We start from the raw sequence: 6,497 nt of genomic DNA on the forward strand, positions 1-6,497 counted from the left end.
GAGAGAAAGAACAAGTGGGAAAATATATAAAATAATATATATATATTTTAAAAAAATATAGTAAATACAAGAAAGAAAAGAAGAGTCACTTACACAAATGAAGAAAGAAGGGAAAATAGCAAGGTGAAAGAATATGAGAAATTGGGCAAAAAAAAATGATAAGAAGTGGTATGTTTAGCCGATATGTCAAGGAGGGCAAAAAGTCACTAAAATATATCTAAAAAATACCCTACCTGACCCTGAGCCTATATTACAAGCTATGAAAGTCCTATCGTGATCTAAGAGTTGTATAACTAACTTAAAGTAGTGAAAATAAGGGCAAGCTTATGGAAATATGAATGAATGAGTTGTGAATTTGTTCTGAGAGTGAGTGTTAAAGTAATCCTTATACTCAAACTAAAATCATTGTGTGAAAAATGAGGATGTTGTTTTGAAGTGAGGACACTAGTTGCAATACCGAAATATTAGCACCTTGGTGAGAAATTGAAGAGGATAGGTGTTAGTGCGTGGAGAGTCTATGTCATGGTCTGATTTCACATAATTCAACCCTAATAGTCATAACATGCATAAAAATGATGAGACTGATTGGGATTGATAGACAAATGATTGCAAAAGCTAAAATATGGATACTATTGTACAAAGATTTTGTAGTGAGTCATAGTGCGTCGCTTGAGGACAAACAACGAATTTAAGTTGAGGGTGTTGATATACCGTGGTTTCATGGTATTTTTAATGTTTTTTCCTTAAGTTTAGTGTGTGTCCAAAAGCCTTTTTGTATTGATTTTTATGTAAGTTTCTCTTTATTTGCAGGAAATCTGTCCAAAGATGAATGCGAAAGTTTTTGAGCAAGAAATGCAGAAAAATTACTACCTACGAAGCTTATGACGGTCCATCGAGCGTGCGACGGTCCGTAGGTGGCAACGTAGTGAAGCTGCTGAAGGAAGATGGGGAAATCTGACGAAGTGTGTGATTACGGAATTTCATGACGGACCGTCATAGCCTAGACGGTCTGTCCTGCAGGTTCGTCGTGATGATCAGAGAGTAGTCCCAGTACCCAATTTCCAAGAAGTTTAAGTGTTATGAAATGGAGACCCTCAACAGACCGTCGTGCTATGAACGGTCCGTCATACCTGTCATTGAGGGCAATGAAGAGAGCAGCAGAAGAATTTGTAAAGTACGGGACGACGGAGGCCATGACGGCCCATCGTGACCACGACGGTCTGTCGACCTAGTCGCGTTTTGACAGATTTTAAGTAATTAGAGTCCTTCTTATATTAGGTTTAAATAGTTTGAGAAACCTCGTTTTTGGGGTTAGACTTTTTGGTGTTAGGCTCTTTGTTAGTAAACTCTTTGATATTAGACTTTTTGATTGTTACACTTCTCTGGAACTGATTGTTGGTGATTTTGTTGATTACTCAGGTGAATTTCTTGATTTTATTCTTTCTCATCAAAGTAAATGCATGACTTCTTATATTAAATATATGAATATTGTGATTATGACTATGGGTAACTAAACTCCATAACTAGGTTTTGTGGGAACCATGGGTGAATAATGAAGTAAAATCTAACTAAAATAACAATTCCAGAATAGTGTCTTGCATGTATTGATAATTCTTTGGTTTAGAAGTCTTTTTAACGGATGGAAAACGTTATAACTCGCCTTAATGCTAATCGCCGGACCAAAGAGGTAGATAATAGGAAAACAATTATCAACATAGATTTAGTGTACCTATCTAATATGATTATGTCAATTGGTACGAGGTAATAACTTAGTCAAATATCGAATAGAATGCTTAATATGAGGTAAAGGTAAGGGTTAGTATAGAAACACACGTAGCCGGACCAATGTGCGGAGGGTAATTTTCTAGATGCCGGACCAAGGATTTAGAAATGCATAACTTATCACTTTGCATGCAAGATACTAGGAAAAAATTGTTATAGTTAGAATGATCAAGTTAGGAACCTGTGGGGAACACGTAAATCCTAGTTACTTTTAATAATTGATTAAACTCTAATATTTGATTCTGTTAGTTGGTTACTTTATTTAAGTTAGTTATTTTCATTAATTTAGAAATAACCCCCCCCCCCTTTTATTGTCTTTTGTTTTCTAAGGAAATAATTGGCTAAATAATAGTAATAATAGATTAAAGTTAAGTGTGAACTATTTTCCTCGTGGGAACGATCCCAACCTCATTAGTTGGGTTCTTTACTTGATACGACCGCTTTACTTTTTATTTGAGAAGTAAGTTTGAGCGTATCACTAGACCATCAGTAATTTAAGTGAGAATTGAATCTCTAGCATTTTTGGAACGTATACAAGGTGATATATGTGGTTCATTCACCCATCATGTGGAACATTTCAATATTATATGGTTTTAATAGATGCATCTCCAAGATGGTCACATGTGTTACTATTATCAACACGCAATGTGGAGTTTGCAAGGTTACTTGCTCAGATAAGAATGTTAAGAGTACAATTTCCAGATTATACAATCAAGAAAATTCGTCTTGATAATGCTGGTGAATTTACATCCCAAGCTTTAATGATTATTGTATGTCAACTGGGATAATAATTGAGCATCCAGTCGCTCATGTTCATACTCAAAATGGTCTAGCGAAATCATTGATTAAACGTCTTCAATTAATTGCTAGACCAATGTTTATGAGAACAAAACTTCCCATTTCATTATGGGTTCATGCTATTTTACATGCAGCAAGTCTTGTGCGGATCAGATTGACAGGTTATCATAAAATCTCCCCATTACGATTGACTTTTGGTCACGAGCCAAACATTTCCCATCTAAGAATATTTGGATGTATGGTTTATGTTCTAATTGCTCCACCACAACGTACAAAGATGGGTCCCCAAAGAAGGTTGGGGTTATATGTTGGGTATGAATCTCCTTCGATTATAAAATATTTGGAACCTATGACCGGAGATTTATTTATGACAAGATTTGCTGATTGCCATTTTGATGAATCAGTATACCCGACATTAGGGGGAGAAAATAAGAAGCTGAAAAAGGAAATAGATTGGAATGCATTATCACTATCTCATTGACATCCTCGTACAAATAAATGTGAACAATAGGCTCAAAAGATAATCCATTTGCAAACTATTGCAAATCAACTACTAGATGCATTCACTGACCTATCAAGAGTTACTAAATCTCATATTCCAGCTGCTAATGCTCTAATTTGAGTTGACGTCCCGGTAGGATAATTAATTAATACAAATGAGTCTAGACCACTCTTAAAACGTGGTAGACCAATCGTCTTCAAAGATAAAGATCCTTGAAAAAGGAAAAGAGCTAACGATCAAGATGGTCATAATATGAAAGAACCTGCTCAAGAAGAGAAAAGAGACAAACTAATTGATGAAACCTTGGAAGAGGTCATGCGCTTGAAAATAATGAACAAATCTCAATAAATTATGTCTCATCAAGAAAAATATGGAATCGAAATGATATAATTGTCGACAATAATTTTGCCTATAATGTTGCTATAGAAATAATGCAACAAAATGAGGATCTTGAACCAGAATCTGTCAAGGAATGTAGAGAGAAATGATTGGCCAAAATGGAAAGATGCAATTCAAGTTGAATTAGCTTCACTTGAAAAAACACGATGTTCGGCCAAAATGGAAAGATGTAATTCAGTGGGGTACAAATAGTTTTTTGTTCGAAAACGAAATGAGAAAATGAAGTAGTAAGATATAAGGCATGACTAGTGGCACAAGGATTTTGGCAAAGACATGATATTGATTATATGTAGACATATTCTCCTGTGGTGGACACAATCACGTTTAGGTATCTTATAAATCTGGCAGTTCATGAAAAACTTGTCATGCATCTGATGGATGTCGTTACAACCTATTTATATGGCTCATTAGTCAATAATATTTTTATTAAAATTCCTAAAGGATTAAAAATGCCTGAAAAATATAAAGATTCTCGGAAAATTGTTCAGTAAAATTTTATATTCGCCTCAGCGAATACCTATTAAAGGAAGGGCATAAGAATGACCCAATTTGTCCTTGTGTATTTATTAAAATGTCGGGATCTGAATTTGTCATTATAATTGTATATGTTGATGACTTGAATATCATTGGAGCTCGCAAAGAGCTTTCAAAGGCTGTAGAATGTTTGAAAAAGGAATTTGAAATGAAAGACCTTGGAAAGACAAAATTTTGTCTTGGTCTATAAATTGAATATTTTAAAGATGGAGTATTCGTTTATTAATTAACATATACTAAATTTTTTTTAAAGAGATATTACATGGATAAAACACATCAATTAAGTACCCCAATGATTGTGAGATATCTTGATATTAATAAAGATCCATTTCGACCTCCTGAGAATGACGAAGAACTTGTTGGTTCTGAAATACCATATCTTAGTGCAATTGGTGCATTGATGTACCTTGCTAGTAATTCTCGACCAAATATATCTTTTTCTATAAATTTATTAGCTAGATTTAGTACTTTCCCAACTCGAAGACATTGGAATGATATTAAACATATATTTCGATACCTTCAAGGGACCATCAATATGGAATTATTTTAATCAAAAGATCTGATTCGCAATTAGTTCGCTATGCAGATGCAGGATATTTGTCTGACCCACATAAAGGTCGATCTTAGAGAGGTTACTTATTTACATATGAAGGTACATCTATATCATGGCGTTCAACAAAACAGACTATGGTTGCTACTTCTTCAAATCATTCAGAGTTAATAGCCATCCATGAAGCAAGTCAAGAATGCATGTGGTTGAGATCAATAACTCGACACATCCAGGAAACATGTGGTCTTCCCTTAAAAGGAGACATCCCAACAACCTTATTTGAAGACAATGCTGCGTATATAGCTCAACTAAAAGGAGGATACATCAAAGGAGATAGAACAAAGCATATTTCACAAAAATTCTTCTTTACTCACGATCTTCAAAAGAAGGGAGAAATAGATGTTCAACAGTCAGTTCTAGTGATAATTTAGCAGATATGCTCACCAAGGCATTACTAACTTCAATCTTTGTGAAACTGAGATACAAGATCGGAATGCGTCATTTTCAAGATATTAAGTAATGTGTTAATCAGGGGGAGTAAATATGGTTGCACTCTTTTTCCCTTAACGAATGTTTTATCCCACTAGATTTTCCTGGCAAGGTTTTTAATGAGGCAACAAATAATACGTATTATAAATAACTATGAACTTTTTTGTACATAAACATGCAAGGGGGAGTGTTGTAAATTATGTATGTTTATGGGCCATATTTAACATATGTTTGTAAGTGTTGGCATTTAAGTGTCTTCAAAGAAGATTGTCAAATCTCATTTCATGCACCTTGACACTTGTCAAGATAAAAAGCATTTGTTGGCCTATAAATATGTTTGTTAACAATTGAAGAATATAGAGACTTCCTCACATTTTTACTCTTCTTTCTCTTTATATTTTCTCCGATTTAATTTATAACAAATTGTTTTTTATTGAATTTTTGGAGATTTTGGCGCTAGCATTAGTGATACTCCTCTTCCGCGACTTTATTCCTTCATCTATTTTAATTTTCTTTTTTAGGGTTTTTGTGGAGTTTCTTCATTTTGAAGCAAAATTATTTCTGTTGAGTTTTCTCTATTGTTCTTTCATTCATTGATGCTCAATTTTTGATAGTGAATTCAATCAATGTATATTTATGTTTCTCTCTAGTTTAAATTAATTGTTGACGAGACTTGATAAAGGAAATTTATGAAAGTAGATTCTCAAATCGGATTACGATCAACATAGAACCAACGAGTTCAATCAAACAAGGTAATGAATCTAAGGAAAGGATCAGAAACGAATTTACGGGCGTGGGATTTATACTGAATGCATACTCCCTTATAGATATGAGATCAACGATTTGAATAAAAGAAAGATGTCGAGAGAAAATTTTTTCCCTTAAAATGCGTTGTGAAGAGAGATTGAAAACAAAGATTTTCTGACGCAGTGTGGACATTGGATAAAAAAGACAAAATAAATACCATTATTATAGTCATTAGTCAAATAATATATCAAAAATAGCGAGCTTCGCAAAATGAGTATAGTACTCCCTTCGTTTAAAAAAGAATGAGTAGTTTGAATTGAAACGGAGTTTAAGAAAAGAAAGATGACTTTTTAATCTTATGATTCTGAATTAAAATTATGTCAAATGTACCAAAATTCCCTTTAATCTTGTGGTCTTAAAAATGCAACGTGAAAAGTTAAAGTTAAAGTGTCGCCAGAAAAGGAAAGGGGTCATTCTTTTTGAAACAATCTAAAAAGGAAATAGGATAATTCTTTTTTAAACTTTAGTATTTTAAAAACTTGCACAACGTTCAAGTAAAAAATAAAATAATTATTTTGAGATCAAAGACAAGAAATTTAAAATAATATCTATTATGCGATTTTCAAGATTTAACTCATCAAGAGTTGTAATTTGATATAACTAGTTAAAGCCTAATTGACTAACTCTCACTTAATG

Source organism: Solanum pennellii, chromosome 5, assembly GCF_001406875.1.
Source record: "Solanum pennellii chromosome 5, SPENNV200".
NCBI classification, from domain to species: domain Eukaryota; kingdom Viridiplantae; phylum Streptophyta; class Magnoliopsida; order Solanales; family Solanaceae; genus Solanum; species Solanum pennellii.